Raw genomic sequence first — 18,214 nt, 5'->3', positions numbered from 1 at the left:
CCAATAAACTCCTTTGTCGGGTTCTTAGATTTATCTAAAAATACAACTACCAAAGTAGTTGGGTTTAGATTTTGCAATCAATACTCTTAGTCACAAAGACAATATATTGATGCCGATCTACACAACTAATCAATCAAGGTTATCACAAAGATAAACCGATTATAGTTGGATCCCTCCAGCCGATCAAGTTTTGTGCACACCAAAGATTATTAACTCAAATAAGAAATCTTCTTTGTCTTCAAATCTTGTTAGATCTTCAATAAACACCTGCACACAAACAACATGAATCTCTTGTGATCAATCACACACATAACGGAGTCTGTTAACGATGAATTATCACAGGACGTCTTTAGATCTACAAATAGCCTAAAGATCCCCGTTGATACTTCGATCTAGTTTGAGTGAATCTTATATCAGAAGAGAAGATTCTCAAGCATAAACAAACTAGGTGCAATCAAATTTCAACAACCGTTAGTCAATCAAATCAATCGAAAACTAATAATGAACAGCAATTATCTAGTTTCACACCAACGATACTCGTAGAGCTTCTCAATCCCAAAGAAGTCTTTAAAACAAGCGGTCATAAGAGATTTTTCCTAATTAGGGTACTTTCCTCTCTGAATAGACGACTCCACCAGTAACAACACAACTAGGTACTTTTGCTGGCTCTGAGGATTAGTTTGCTCGAAATGCAAACTTCAATATTTATAGACCAAGGAAGTTTGGACACCAAGGAATTTCCAAAACCGAATATTCTCAAAGATATGCAATAAAGCCAAAATCGGTTTTCATAATTCCTGGAAATACACTGTCCAAATATTGACCGAAATCTCAGTAAAAAATCTCCAATTAATAAATGTACATCACCAATTTTTATTTTCTAAAGATATGCATTTAATTGCTGGAAATTATAAGCATATAAAAACTAAAAACCTTAATTAAAAGATTCCCAATTTATTTCGATCTGGGATTCTCCTTTAGTTATTAAGGAATATCTTTGAACAATAAAAGATAAGAATTATTGCACATATTCAAAGTATGTCGACATCTTTACTTTGTAAATCCTTTTTCATATTTACAATCTTGGAACCGATTTGCCACACTTCCAAACAAGTGTAGAATTGGTTCATCTGACTTCCAAGAACTATGTGATTGATTCCTATGAAATCACCATTAATGGGCTTCACGGTTCTGCCAAAACACAGAGCTTCGATTCTACCTCCATGTGGGTACTAGGATCGGTCACACTAGCTTTCCAAAAATTGGTTGACTAGGTACTAGGATCGGTTACCATATTATTATGGTATTTACTTGTGATCGGTTGCACAAGTCATAGGATCGGTTACCAATTACTAAGACTTGTTTTACCTTTTACAAGGATCGATTCCACATACTTGTGATCGGTTGCACCTCTTACTAGGATCGGTTATCCAATGTCTAGAGTTGGTCATACGAATTACAAAATATCGATCATATCATCTCAGGTGATTATTTAAGATCGGTTTCACTAATAAAAGTCATACCAATACAAAAGTCAGGCATTGTGAACAGTTTTACCAAGATAATAAACAAGTTATGAGCGGTTATACTAAACACACATATTGGTAATCCAAATATTTGCAATGAATAACAATACCAATAAGCCTAGCGATTTCCCTTTCGATTCACAAAAAAAGTTTATGAATTGTACTTCCTTTAAACAAATGTAAAACATTGTTTCCTAGGACGAAATCTTCACCCATACCCATACATAATCACAATAGCATTCATATGATTATGTCGATGTCTTATATACGAAGTTCAAAAGATAGACGTTATACTTCTTATTGTAATTCCTTAATACCATGTCTAACTAGAGTATAATCATTCACAGCTTCGCAGTTATGTTTCAATATGCACGACTTGAAAGATACGTTAGGAATGAAACAATTCAAGTCAAATATTACTAACCTCAAGAGGAATGATGATGATGTCGTTGTAGCTCTTTACTTCTTCACATTCTTCAAGTCTTCACGTAATACTTGTAAGTCTCATATCCTAGTAACTTTCTAGCTAACCTATACGAAGTTGACTCTAGTAAATAATCAAGCGACTCTTTAAATTAGTTTTGGTTCACTAAAATATGACAACCAAACTTGACATACCAACGCTTGGTGGGTTCAACCGAGCTATGCTATAACACTTTGGATGTTAACAAACCACATGGATTTGTATCCAGTAAACTCGAATAAATTAACCACAAGAGACCTTATTGATTAATTTAATCGGAAACACTAAACTCACGGAGCCATGCAGTACTTTCACATAAAAATGGATCAGGGAAAGTTCAATACTGCGGAATTTTTCAAAAGTTCATTCTATTTTTTTTTATCAATATTTGAATAAAGACATAACAAACTTAACTTTTGAGCATATATGAGATAATCATAGTTCACGGACGTAAACACAACATATCCCATAAAATACCTTTGAAATATATAAAACCAATAAAGATTAATACTACAAATTCATTTTTCAAATAACTTAGAATTTAAATAAATAAATCGAAAAACATTGCAAGATGAAAATCGTTGAAATAGCTATGTGTAATCACAATATTTGCTATTCCAAATCCTAGTTATCCTTATTAAATTATAAGAATAAATTCTCATAAGAAGTTTCCTAGACAAAAATAAAATCAAAACAGACACAAACTAAAATCAAAGAACACTTACGGAACCGTCACGAGTGTTAAGATCCTTGAGACTGTGATTGACGGCATCTACTGCTTGTTCGGAGAAGATATCCTTATTGAGAAGATCTTTAACATGTGTCTTCATGATAACAAGGTCAGAGTTAACCTTTTTCAACTCAGTTCGTAACACATCGAGGCCCTTCATAGTATCAACGAGCTGCAGTTTTGTTTCCTCATAGTATTTAAGAAAATCATGTACCACTTCAGCATAAACCATCTCATCATGCTCTACATTTTTATGAGTATATGCATAATAACATGAGACATCAGGATAATCTTCACAGTTTTGAGATTCGACAGCGTCAACTTCTACTAGAATTCTTTTCTTCTTCCTTTTGGATCCGTAACCAATACCCTTATCAGGAAATCCTTTTGTAAAATCACAAGTGCGAGAAGGAGAAAACATTCTTGATTAAAAAAAAAAACTATAGTGAGATGACTCAACTCAATAGGATAGGTATATAAATGGTTTCACAGGGAATATATTTTTAGAGTTTTAGTGTCAGTTCGTGACATGTAACAACCGGGTACCCGTACGAACACAAACTTAACGCACAAAAGGAAACTTTGGAAATGCGGTAGAGACCCATCCACCAAGAATAATGGTTACACAGCAAAATTTTGCTAAGTGAAAAAATTTCTTTCACAAATCTTAGCTCAATAAATTTTTTATTCTCATAAGAGGAAAATTTAGAGCACAAAAGTAGCACATAACAACCAAAATTGTAACAACTAAAATTTTCAAAAAAAAAAAATAGACACTTTGAAGAAAATGAAAATACTCATGCATCAATGTCTGTGGGCAAAGGTCTAGCTAACAATCGATAAGAGAGTAGCTCAACCAAACAGAGAACATTTTTGCCATCAAGTATACCTGATCATTAGCACATCTTACTCAGCAGGATTTTTCATGAGTAAGATTTATATCCTTATGATTAATTAACACAAGTATGAGCATTATGCTCATCAAATGAACGACGTTCTTGGTTAAACCTCTTTTTCCTTCTAATTTTTTGAGGAAACCCTTTTTGATGTGAAAAAGTATCATAAAACTTACTATCATCAAAGTATGAAATCAAGTTTGAATCCTTACCGGAAGAAGTTTGTCTGGAGAAATTTGATAGCATGTTGATAAGATCTTTGTACCCTTCAATTATCAGATTTAGGTTGTCCTGGCCATCTCCATTGTTGTTTACACCTTCTGGTACCTTTTTCACATCATGAACAACATCCCCTACCTTAGCTTGAGGAGGCTCTTTTTGAAATCTTCTTGATCGATTCGCGTTAACGCTCTATTATAGGTTTGAATGTTGAAGAGCAGATTGAACTGACTTTCCTGGAAAGTTTCACAGGGTGAGTACTAAGACCGATTGGTTTAGACATACGAATATCAGTTACACCTTTGAGTATTAAGTTTAAAGTGTGTTGAAGTTGACAATTATAGTTGTCATTCAACCTTAATTTGCACTTCTGTCGAATATGTCATTTTGAATCACAAAAGAGACACACTTTCTGATCACAAGAGTGATTAAAATGAATAGGTTTAACAAGATCGTTATAAGATTTCTTCCTTCCGTGAGATGTGGTGATTCTTTGTTTAGAGGAAGTTACATCTTTAGAAATATGAAGGGTTTGCAATTTAGCTTCTGAAACCGAATTCATTAGAGAAACATGATTGCAAGTAGTCACATTTTTTAACAACTCAGTTGTGTCAGAAACAATTAGTACAGTGGACTCTTTAGAACAAACCTTACATTGAATAAGAGATTTACTCAACAAATGTTTGATTTATAAAGCATTCTCCTCAAGTTTGGCTCGAGTAAGGTTTTCGATAGACTTATTTTGGCTTTTTCTTCACGAAGAATCTTTAATTAAGAGTCGCGATTATTAACCATACCAATAAGCATATTGACCTTGTTTTTCAGCCTATTGACTTCAGCAGACTGGATTCTAAATTGTCTTAGAATCACTGCACTTTCTTGGGTTGCTTCCCTTTCTACTTCAGAGTTAGACTCGCCAGGAAGATAAACATGGTAACACTTAGCAATATTTTCCTATTTCATGGGAAAAATATGTTCATCTATATTTGAGAGAGACAAGTCTTTCTCTTTAATAGATTTCATAGAAACAAATTTTTTATTTCTGGTGATGCGTTTGTCAGAGATAGCACTTATGTCCATAGAGTCAGATTGATACAAACACAGATTTACGAGGTCTTAGCATGTTTGCCTGCTCTGATGCCAATTGAAAAAGTGGGGGTATAACAACCACACCCAATAATTCGTTCGGAAATTTGTATGAACTAAACTCCAATATAATTCCGAGAGCACCAACTTAATAGCGAGAAGAGATATATCAAAGAGATTTATCTCTATTTCTCAATACAATCAGCAAATAGAACATATAGAAATCCGTGAGCCTGATTGATATGAGAAATAACTTGGATGGTACCAAAGACCAATGCCCAAATGTCAACCAAGTTACATCCAACAATCAAGGTCGGATTTATCAACTGATTGAACTACGCACAACCTGTGATATTTCAATTAAATAAACAAATATAATGCGGAAAAGAAATAACACGGACACCAGGAATTTTGTTAACGAGGAAAACGCAAATCCAAAAAAAAACCCGGGACCTAGTCCAGCTTTTAACACCACACTTTATTAAGCCGCTACAGACACTAGCCTACTACAAGTTAACTTCGGACTGGAATGTAGTTGAGCCCTAACCAAGTCTCACACCGATTAAGGTAGAGTCACGTTCCTTACGCCTCTAAAACCACGCCATATTTTGCGCACTTGATTTCCTTAGCTGATCTCACCCACAACTAAGAGTTGCTACGACCCAAAGTCGAAGACATATAAACAAATATGTCTCCCACATATGTATTTATTATTTATTCGGTTTTTGTTCTGTCTTTTAATAAATCAAGGTGAACAAGAACCAATTGCTAATTCGGTCTTACACTCCCGAAGAACAGCCTAGAAATATCAATCACCTCACAGTAACCCAACTGATTAACAGAAAATTTATTGCGGAATCACAAGAGTCTGAGACGAAGAACTATTATGATTACTTTTTATATCTTACCTATCGGAGATAAATCTCGAGTAAATCTTAGAGAAGATAAAAATCGATACGACAGAACAAGTAAGATCAGAATACGCAACTACAAAGAAAATAGTTGGATCTGGCTTCACGAATCCTAAATGAAGTCTTCAGGTCGTTAACCTATAATGGTTTCGGAAAAAACTAGGTTAAAGGAGAATCGACCCTAATTTACAACTAAGACACAGGAAAGTGTCGGGATTAGGTTTTCCAGTTGCTAGAGTTATCCATTATATAGTCTTTCAAATCAGGGATGCTTACAATCAAAGCTAAGATAGCTTAGTAACAAAGCGTTCAATATTCACCGTTAGATGAAATCCTGATTTAAGATTCAAGATAAGTCTGCTTAAAAATAAAGCAATCAATCTCCACCGTTAGATGGTCTTAGCTTGTTACACACAAATGAAATATACCTTCATTTAGATATGGGTAACCGTACCTAAATATGTAATACCCGGTATTTTTATTTATTGTTTCGGGTTGGGTTATACCCTGTAGCTTGTTATTTAGGTTGTTGTTACTTGGCCTTAGCCTAGGTGGGTTGCTTGAACTAGGAAAGCTATGGGTGGAAATATAGTTACTTAATATATTTCAGTCGCGGCTTGTCTTTCTTTAGGGTTTTAGCTGTTTTACTTTTCAGGGTTTTTTTTTTCACTTTTCCCATGTCGAGAGTCACACGCACTTATTCCCGTGCATCGCTGCACACGCCTTGCTCCCATATTCTCCCTTCCTCCATCACGACAAGCACGGACTCCTCTTCATCTTCTTTAGCAGTCTCCGACAGCATCTGCCACTGCCCTTTCAAGAGTCTTCATGGATGACCTGATGGAGTTCATGGAAGAGGGTATGTCAAGGGGTCTTTTCTGAAACATCTCCACGACAAACATCTTTTCTCATATGGCAGTAAGAACACGGTTAGAGACCTGATCGCTAAGGATTTGAGTGTGTATTGTGCTTTGGAGAAAGCTCTCTATGTAGCAAGTGCTTATACCTGCATGCCTGGTCGAAATCCTGCAAAGGACGTGAAGGGTCGAAACATGATTTCATTCCAGGACCCTTCAATGGAGATGGAGCAGACTTTTTAATCCATGGGTTGGACAAACCTGTGGAGTTACAGGTTGTGTCGCGGTTGGATGGTGTTGAAGATGTTAACGCGGTGGACGTTGCAGTTTCTGAGGGGAACGACAGTGGTGCTGTTGAGATCCTCACCACTGATCTGCTTAATGTCGTGCTCCAACGACAACTTCCCACTGTTAAGTGCATCCCTCACAAGTGTAGACTCGCTTTTTCGAGGGCATTTAAGGTCTGTCTTGATCGGGTTCTTGCAAGTCCGAGCTCCTTGTCAAGTTGGTTACGCTTGCTTCTCCTTCCCATTTGTACTCTGTCCCTTTACCAGCCGAAGAGTTCTGCTGAAAGAAAATCTGGTAATCGTAAGCGATTACAAGTGGTAGCTATTCTACACACGCTCAATGTCTGAAAGGAGCCGAATGGCTGCTTTACTTTAGTACATAAGCTGTTACAGCAACCGATTCGGTAGGGATCAAGGAAGTCAGACGAGAAGAAGGACGATGAGAAGAAGCAAGGGGTTGCTAACATTGCTGCATGTCAGAAGAAGATCACTTCAGGGCATTTTGCAGCTGTCATACGTGTCTTGTCATCGTCTGGTGTCGCACCTTTTGAAGAAAAGACTTACCTGGACTTGTTGGACAAGCATCCTTTAGCCTCCCGTCCGGAGGCTCCCACGGACGATATCACTGCGGATCCCATCTTTGTGGATTCCAAGGCGGTTTCGAGAGCTATTAAAATCTTTCCTAAAGGTACGTCGTGTGGTCGTGATGGCCTACGGGCGCAACACCTAGTCGATGTTCTTAGTGGTGCAGCGGCTGCAGTGGCAGATGACTTGCTTTTGTCTATCTCTGGGGTTGTCAATCTTTGGTTGGCTGGAAAATGTCCTAGTGAATTGGGCGAATACATTGCTAGTACCCCTCTGACACCTTTGCTTAAGCCGGGAGGAGGGCTTAGGCCTATTGCAGTTGGAACAGTGTGGCGTAGATTGGTTTCTAAGGTGGCTGCCTTTGCTGTCGGAAAAGACATGACTTCCTATTTAGGAGACTATCAATTTGGGGTTAGTGTTCCTGTAGGAGGGGAAGGTATTTTACATGCTGTAAACCGCCTTTTAGAACTGAAGGGTCATTCAGACAAAATTTCAATGTTGCTAATTGACTTTTCCAATGCTTTCAATATGGTTAGTAGAACTCAGCTCATCAAAGAAGTCCGCCTTCATTGTCCAGGTATTTCTCGGTGGGTAGAATTTTGCTACTTACGCCCAGCTAAGCTTTATTATGCCCAATATATTTTGTCTTCTTCTCTTGGTGTGCAACAATGGGATCCCCTCGGTCCCTTGCTTTTTTGCATTGACACTTCACCCTTAAGTGAAGTCCATTGCTTCTCTATGCAAGCTTGATTTGCACGCCTGGTACCTTGATGACGGCACAATTATTGGTGATACTTTAGAGGTAGCTAAGGCATTGCGTATAATTGAAACTGAAGGACCAGGCAGGGGGCTACATCTCAACATAAAGAAAACGGAAGTCTTTTGGCCTTCCCTCGATCCTAGGAGTATTACAGATGATATCTTCCCTTCGAATATTGGTAGGCCTTCTAAGGGTGTTAAACTTTTGGGCGGTCCAGTGAGTTTAGATATGTACTTCATTAGCAACATGTTGTTGAACAGGGTGCACAAAACTGTTCAACTAATGGATGCGATCAAAAAACTCAAGGACCCTCAAAGTGAGATGCTTTTACTTCGCAATTGCACTGGTGTGTCTAGACTTTATTTTGCAATGCGAACTACCAATCCTGCCGCTCTACAACCTGCCACTGATCTTTTTGATGACCAGTTATATCAGTATTTGAGGCTTATGATTACTGGGGATGGTGCGGGTTTTGGTCCTCTACAGAAGAGATTAGTTACCTTGACTATGAAGGATGGTGGACTCGGCATTTATACCATGGCTGACACTCGTGCTTACTGCTACCTTGCTTCTTAGAGCCAGACTACTTCAATGCAGAAAGCGATCCTTGGCAATTTATTCTCAACAGACAAAGGTTCAGCTTATCAGTTGGCTCTTCAGACCTTCACTCAGGTATGTGGATTACCGTCTACTTACTGTGTCGATGACACTGCCCCCCCTTCCATGCATTCCTTGGCAGTTGTTTATTTTGATGCAGTTAAGAAGCAAATCCCAAACCAATTTCATATGTCTGAAAGAGATTCTATCTTATGGCAATGCAATCGTGTGAAGCATGCACGAGACTATCTTTTGGCGGTGCCCATTAGTGGGCTCAATCAATGTCTTGGACCTAGACAATTTAGATCTGTGCTTTGCTATCGCCTTGGCATTCCTTTGTTTGGTGAGAATAGTCTATGTTCAAGTTGTAACAAGCCTATGGACACTTTCGGTGATCATGCGCTTCATTGTGCTAAATATATTGGGTATAAGTTTCGCCATGATGTTGTTCGTGATGTTGTCTTTGACATTTGCTACAAAGCCAATGTACCTGCACGCAAGGAAGTTTCTCTTGGTCTTCAGACGGATGATGGTAGAGATTTAAAACCTGTTGATATTCTTGTTCTTAACTGGGAAAATGGGCAAGACGTTTGTATTGATGTTACAGGTGTCTCTCCATTCACTGGTGATGGTTTTCGCTCCTTCGCTCCTGATAAGGCTATTTCTGGTGCGGTTTCACGTAAACGTACCAAATATCTGGACAAATGTGCTGCACATGGCTATGGCTTGGGTGTTTTAGCTTTCTCTACTTTAGGGGAACTTAGTGAGGATACTCTTGGTTTTTTCAAGCGTCTAAGGAATTGTTTGGTTAGTAATGGCGCTACTAGTGGTTTGGGTAGTTTTATTTTTCATCGTTTAGGTGTTGCTATTCAAAGAGGAGTTGGGGCCCAGCTTGTCGCTAGGTTACTAACCAAAACCTCTGTGTAATTTTTTTGAAAATCCTGTAAAATTTAAAAAATTAAAAGATAAAAAAAATAACAAATTTGTATATTAGTGATAGTTTTAGTATTGTACTAATATAGGTTTTATAATTATAATTAAACTTAGGAGTTAGAAGTTAGAAAAGAAAAGGCTAGGAGAAGAATAAGGAGATGGGGATAGGTTTCATATAGGGAAGAAGAGCATGTAGAATCAAGAGGATTAAAGGAATTAAGGTAGAATGTTAAATCTTCTTTCTCTTTGTCTTTCTTTCTAATACTTGATTTTAATTCTTATATTATTAGGATTCTGAAATTTATCTTCGTAATATTGTGCATTCGATTGATGATCAGACTTTGAATATTGATAGATAACATGATTAGGTACATATGGTTAAAATCTGAAGTTAATCCACCGTAAATTCATTGTTGAATGTTTGTTTGAATCTGGGTGATAGTTTCTGAAATTCTGGACAGTTACGTTTTGCTATGATTTTTGTGTGTTTAGGAAATCTAAATAATTTTAAAATGATTTGTAATATTGACAAAAGTTGTAGCCATGTATGATATCTTTCACTGTGCTTTGGAGTTTCTCAATTTCAAGTTATTATGAATTTCCCATGAATTGTTTGGTAATAACATGTAATCTGCCCAGGTTTTAGGTTTTCATTATAAATTGAACATCTATTGTTTGAACCGTTGGTTTACTGTGAATTTTTGATATGTTGTATATTATTGATTCATGTATGTCCTTGTAAAGTTTTAATATGATCAAATAAAGTTATTACCATGGAACATATAATGTAATATGGTTGCAGATAACTTGTTTGCATAAATGCTTGAAAGAAATTCATGTTGTTAAGCCATGGTTGCTTGTGTTGTTAGTGAAAATGATTTATAAAAGGAAATGAGTTCATGTTTTATCGTTATATGGAACATGTTTCATGCTAACGACGGGTAATGATCCCCGAGAGTTAAATGAGTAATGATCCCCATGGGAACTTGTGTTTTCCGACCATTGATGACGGTTGTCCGTGCCGGTAAATGATAGGTGGATGTACGAACTAAGGTTTTCGTACTTTGAATGAAAAGGTTAATGATTCCCGAGAGCAGATGGGTATGATCCCCATAGGAACTTTTGTTCCTGACCGTCGATGGAGGTTGTATGTGCCGATAGACGATAGGTGGGTGTACGAACAGGTTTTCGTACCGTGAACTCATGGTTTCTCTGTGACGATATTAATACGTGAATATATGTGTTGAACCATTGATGAATGACTTGTTAACAATTATTTTGGTATTGTAAAATCATGGTTTGTTGGTGACAATATTGATATGTAACTCATGTTTTGAAACTTAAAAGGATGGATTGTTGGAAACATTATTGATGATGATAATTTGTGTGTTAAATCATAAATGGATGATTTGTTGACAATAATATTGGTATTGTGAACTCTTGATTTAACAAATAAATTGGATGATTTGTTGATGTATTATTGTGAAGTCTTATTTGAAATCTTAATTAAATGATTTGTTAGAAACAATAGTGGTATTTGAATTCACGGTTGAACAAATGAATTATATGATTTAGTGAAAATAATATTTATGAGGTAATGTTGTTGGTTGAATATATTCGTTGAAGTTGCACTGTATTTCTTATCGTATGTTATTCCTTGATAAAATGATTTTGTTTCCACATCTTTAGAGAATAGGGGTGCATTCTATTGAGCTGTCATCTCACCTTAATTGACATCCTTGCAGATTTATCAGAGTGGCGCAGCGAAAGCTAGGAATGAGTAGCTTAGTGATTGAATTGTTTTATTGTAATGCTTGAAATGTAAATCTTAACTGAAATGTTGTTAAAGATGTTTAATAAATTCATATGAATCAACTCGTGTATATAAAGATTTAATTATGTTTAGCATAAAAATAATTTTTTAAGTCTCTTTCCAATCCGTAATGCTTCGAGTTCGGATCCCCATATGGGTTTGACCCTGGTCCGGAACTTGGGGTGTTACAAAACGTGTAAATTGAGTTGGCTCAATAACATTTAACATAAGTTAGCCATATGAACACTTTTGTCTTAACCGTATTCATCTAACACTTCTAGATCAAATATGATGATCAATCAATCATGAAAGATAATCAAATGAATCTAATTGTGTTTCACATAGAGTTGTTCAATTGTCCACTACCTCATAAAAATATATATGAACAAACTGTAACAAAATCGGATTGATTCTTAATCAAACAAAGTACTTATACAAGAATCAATTCATGAACATTAATCCACGGTTTGCAAAGATAGCATTCCTTAATTCATAAATGTTTTAGATCATGAGTATGAGAACCATACATTACTGATTTTAGAACTTAACCACTATGTTCGCAAACCAGCTTCGGACCTTGGCCTGTCAAGCCGTTCACAAACCCGGTTCGCAAACAGCCGTCCCCAAACCCAACTCAGGTAAAACCGTTCGCATACTAGGTATGCAAACAAGGTTCTCGTACCTGAATCATTACAAAACAGTTTGCATACTAGGTATGCATACCGTGTTGCATCCAGACATGGGTAATTGTTATAAACTCTCATTTCAATCATTGAAACATCCTTAGAATACAACAATGGTAATCTCACATATACCATTAGCTTCAAGTAATTTTCAAGTGATCGAATGATCAATACGAAACTTCCCAAGTTAACATCAAATGACTGTCTCACACAAATCATGTAAGATGTTCAAGGTAATTTTCACATGATCATCTTTTGACTTAATATTTAGTTTCTAACAAATAAATTGACTCCAACTAAGATCGTCAAGAATATGATGAACATAGTTAAAGCAAAAAGCTTCCAACACATATTTCGAGAAATAGATAAGCGAGATAAACTCAGCTCGAAATATCAAATGGGTATAATATAAAAGTCTGTATAGCTATACGACTTAGTCTCATTAGAAGATATAATAGAATAGACTTCTGAGTGATAGATAAGTTTTAATCTCCACATACCTTTTGTTGATGAAGTTCCTCCAAGCTCCTCAGTAGATCTTCATCTTCAATTGGTAAAAGTCGTGAAGTCTAAAGCTCAACTACACATTCTTTCCTAATCCGAGACATAGCTCTAAGTAGACTAGAAATCAAGTATATAGTTTTGATCAACTAAACTTGACAAACAAGCTTGAGATAGGAACGCTTACGAGTTCGACCGAGCAGTGCTCTTACAGATATTGGTCCTACAGGAAAAAAAGTCATATTCACTGCTACCCAAGTAAAGAACAAAGAAGAGAAGATAGCTGCTTTAAGGTTGAAAATGGATGCTCTCACTGTTGAATATGTGATATTTGATCCTTATATGATACCATAGAAAGATCCTTTTGGAGAAGAAATTGATGGTAGTATTTTTTCAAGTTTGGAATCCTACAACGGGCCTTTGTTTCATCCTCTAGGGTTCATAATGGCCAATTCACGTCGAGTTCTCCGCCAACATAGTTATGTGCAACAAAAAGTCACTAGAGAATCCTTCAAATTGTGTGTTAATTGCTTCCACGGCAAAAAGTGCCAATGTCGTGCTCAATTACGACCCAGTGCCAACTATTGATGTATGGAACGACCACAATGAAGAACGATACCAAGTCCATATGAAGGAGTTCATTCTTGCTCTAGGCACAAAGGATACCGAAGAAGGTTATTTGGAATGGTATTACCATTTTGGTCATCCTCATGTGATCAACAATGATCTAGAAGCGATGATACATATCCAAAGGGCTCAAGATAAGAAGAAGCGTGAAACCGAGAAGAAAGGTGCATTTGATGTGGATTGAAAGGCGCTATATTTCAAGACGGTAAGTAAAATTGTTATTTTTCATGACGTCATTTTATATTTCTAATAATATGTTTCATGATGCTATATTTGTTTGTACTAATATGTTTCATCTTGATATGTAAAATAGAAAAAGCGATGCCTTCACTTGGCACAAACATTGACTCCATGCTTCAAAAAAGGTGAGGCCCTGACAAGTGCAAAAGTAAGGGTTTTACAACAAATCAAGGACCTGCCTGATCCAAACAAGGATGAATCATTTGAGGACTTAGAGAGGGGCTTGAAGAGGAATAGACATTCGTCGAGAGATGTGGGTACTAGTCAACGTTAGCCGTCACCTAATAGTTCTGAATCCACAGAAGAGGATGTGAATGCTCGTGGTCGGGGTCGTGGTCATGGTGGTCGTGACAACCCTCGTACTCGAGGTGGTTCCAAAAGAGGTCGTGGTCGTACTCGTAAAGAGTAGACATTCTCCTTAAACTCTATCAATATCATAATTGTAGAAGACTAATTAGTTTCCTTTGGTTGTTTGTGTGGTTTGTTATGAATTCTATGAAATTTACGACGAACTAATGGTATTTTGTGTGGTTTGTTATGAATTCTAACTTAGAATCAATGAACAAGGTTTATATTTGGGTTTGTTAGTTGAATTCTAAAGTTAATATGAATGTTAAGGTATATTTAAAGTTGGGTTTTCATGCTCAAAATCACTCACCAAAATATATTACGGTTGGGTTTTGGAACCCTGAAACCCAACCGTAAATAATCCTGTGTACTACTTTTCTCCATGTCTAATGCATTCGTATCTTTTATCTTATGTTTGAGTGAATGCATGAATTTGGCTCAATATTAGTTAGAATGAATGAAGACGTCTTAAAATTGGATTAATAATGGTAGTTTTAAAGTGAAACTCAAAGTCAGGTTTTGGTACTCAAGAAGAATTACTGTTAGGAATTGGGAAGAAAAAACCAAACCGTAGGAGGTTACGGTTGAGTCAGCCGCATGAATTACCAACCGTAAGTCTGACAAAATCCAACTTCACCAGGGTTACAGTTGGGTAAGCTACAGCACGTACCAACCGTAAGTCAAACAATATCCATTTCTCCAGAGTTACGGCCAGGTTTTCAGCATACCAAACCAACCGTAAGCCTGACAATCCTATTTTATCCTGATTTTCCATAGTTACGGTTGGGTTCGTGAGCTATAAAACCTAGATGTAACTAGTTTTTTTGGTGAGTAATGAAAGTGTCGGGATTAGGATTCCCACTTGTTATAGTTCTCCCATATATAGTCTTCAAATCAGGTTTTGCAATCAATGTTACCTTGGTAACAAAGCATTCAATATTCACTGAAAAAGCGGGGGTCTAACAACACCACCCAATATTTCGCTTAGCAATCTATATGGACTAACTCCGAAATACTTTGCTAGAGAATAAACTAGACAGTCAGACTCAATCTAGATAAAAGTATCTCAAGGAGTTAATATCTCTCTCTTGATTTGATTTTTACTCAAGCTAAAAACAATAGCGAGTCTTGATCAAATACAAGGAATACTTGGACGGTACCAAAGACCAATGTCCAAGGATCAATCAATATCAATCAACAACCAAATGTTGGATTTCCAATTGATGATCACGAACGCACAACCTGTATTATTTCGATTATATAAAATATAATGCGGAAAAGAAATAACACAGACACCAGAAATTTTGTTAACGAGGAAACCGCAAATGCAGAAAAACCCCGGGACCTAGTCCAGATTGAATACACACTGTATTAAGCCGCTACAGATACTAGCCTACTCCAAGCTAACTTCAGACTGGACTATAGTTGAACCCCAATCAGTCTCCCACCGATCCAAGGTACAGTTGTACTCCTACGCCTCTGATCCCAGCAGGATACTACGCACTTGATTCCCTTAGCTGATCTCACTCACAACCAAGAGTTGTTGTAACACAAAATCACAGACTTGATAATAAACAAATTTGTCTCACAAGGAAAAGTCTATCAAATGATAAATCTGTCTCCCACAGATAAACCCTAGGTTTTGTTTCGTCTTTTGATATAAAATCAAGGTGAACAGGAACCAATTGATAATCCGGTCTTATATTCCCGAAGAACAGCCTAGATTAATCAATCACCTCTCTACAATCCTTCCTGACTACACAAGCGGATTGTCGAGGAATCACAAACAGTGAGACGAAGATGTTTGTGACTTCTTTATCTTTCCTATTGGAGAACTCTCACGATATCAAGCCAATCAATCGATTATACTCGTACGATATAAGATGCAAGATCAGATCACACAACTACGATAAAGTAGTATCGGTATGGTTTCACAATCCCAATGAAGTCTTTAAGTCGTTAACCTGATTTTAGAGAAGAAAATCAAAGGTTAATGGAGATCGACTCTAGCGGGCGCACTAGTAGCACACAGACGTGTGGGGATTAGTTTTTCACAATGCTAGATGTCTCCTTTATATATCCTTCAAATCAGGATTTTGGCTTAGTTACAAAGAAATCCTTATTCATCGTTAGATAAAAACATGATTTAGATTCAAGCTAATATTTCTCAACCGTTATATTGAAAACTTAGCTTGTCACACACACTTGGGTAGACGTTTACTGGGTTCGTGAAAACCATGCCCAAACGTGTACGTGTATGTTGGTTCAACATAGTAACCCAAAAGTTTAACCATATGAGCATTTCATATTAACCTTGTTCTTCTTCACCATAACTAGTTCAATTGACTCAAATGAACTAGTTAAAGAGTTGTTCAATTGCTATGAGATCTTATGTAAATACACAAGACACAAATGAAACAAAGATGATTCGATTCGATTAAATCGTCTCATGAACATTATAGCCACGGTTTGCATAAAGCATTCCTTAGTAATTTAATGTTTCATGTTCAGAGCACATCTTTAGATCATAACCTCTTAAGTTCACAAACAAGTTCGCGGACTTAAGTTAATCGGTTGAGTTTTCCAAACTCAGCAAAAATTCTCGGAAAGAGAACTTCCGCCAGTTCGCGGACTTATCACATAAACGAGTTTTGGAAAATCCAGCAGAAATTTTCAGTCGAGAACTTCAGACAGTTCGCGGACTGGGTTCGCGGACTTGGCAAGCCAATTCCACAATCCTCCCGATTTCTCTTGATCAACAAAGTTCGAAAACTTCGATTCAAGGAATACATGGTTATGTAATCTAAACTCTCATTTCAATCATTGAGACATTCTCAGAGGACGCTATGTAGCCGTTATTCACAGACCGATTCACGTTAGAGCAATTCTCAAAGTGATTGAAACTTTTCATGACTTTCGTCACTAGGTGAAGATAAACTTGATCAAAGCGAAACGCTTTACCAACACACGATTTCGAGATAAAAGATAAGCAATGAATGCTCAGCTCGAAATGTCAAATGTGTATGATCTAGTCTATATAGCATACGACTTTTGTCTCATAAGAAGTAGGAGATAGAAGAGATAAACTTTTGAGTGATATATAAGTTCAAGTATCCACATACCTTTTTGTTGATGAAGTTCCACGGTTCCTTGTATAGATCTTCGTCGTTGTATGATGAATCGCCATGAAGCCCTTGAGCTCAACTACACTTTTCTATCCTAGTCCGAGACTTAGCTATGTAGGCTAGAAATCAAGACTTATAGTTTTGATCACTAACATTGAAAAACATGCTTGAGATAGCAACACATGCGAGGTTGACCGAGCTATGCTCTAACAATCTCCCCCTTTGTCAATTTTAGTGACAAAACTATTAATACATATGGAATACAAAAAAGATAAACTTTAGTGGCTTTTATTCCATAGTCTAATCTTCAACGTTCCTTGAAATATTCGTCCTTCCAAGTACTCCAATGATCCCAAAGGTTGTAATTTTAGTACCATCGTTGTTGAAGATCCGTATCTATAACAATGAGAGAAATCGAGATTCTCGATCATTATTATACAGTGTCATAGTATTATTATATAACATCAAATTCCAATTGTATCACGACTGTAACAATAATACTACGGTGATATGTATCACTACCCCTTAGTCAATACTCCATCTCGATCATGGAAACCACTCCCCCTTACACAATGATCCAAAAACCATATGTATTTGTAGTGTGAACTACAATATTTCTCCCCCTTTTTGTCAATAAAATTGGCAAAGGTACAAGAATGGGATCATAATGAAATTTCCACAAGAGACATTTCATGACCAAAAGAAAAATACATACCAACTTAATTTAGATGCAATCTAATAGCCGAAGCTAACAATATTCATCAAGGAGTTTTAAGATACAAGATAACCCCTATAAAATTCCACAGCACTCCCCGCAAGATATTACCATTAAGCACAAGTTCAAAAGAACTCTCCCCCATTTGATGTCATTCCCGAGAGAACAACAAGAGCGACCTTAATTTCGAAGGAAAAGAAGGATTTTTTATTGGACACCAAAAACCATAGGAATGATTTTCTATATCCAAAGCTCAACCAAATTAACCACAAGTAAACCCATGATTAATTCAATTGGAATACGCAACTAAAT

This window comes from Papaver somniferum, chromosome 7 (genome assembly GCF_003573695.1).
Source record: "Papaver somniferum cultivar HN1 chromosome 7, ASM357369v1, whole genome shotgun sequence".
NCBI lineage: Eukaryota > Viridiplantae > Streptophyta > Magnoliopsida > Ranunculales > Papaveraceae > Papaver > Papaver somniferum.
The sequence above is the reverse complement of the archived record's forward strand: the minus strand, read 5'-3'. Positions refer to the sequence as shown.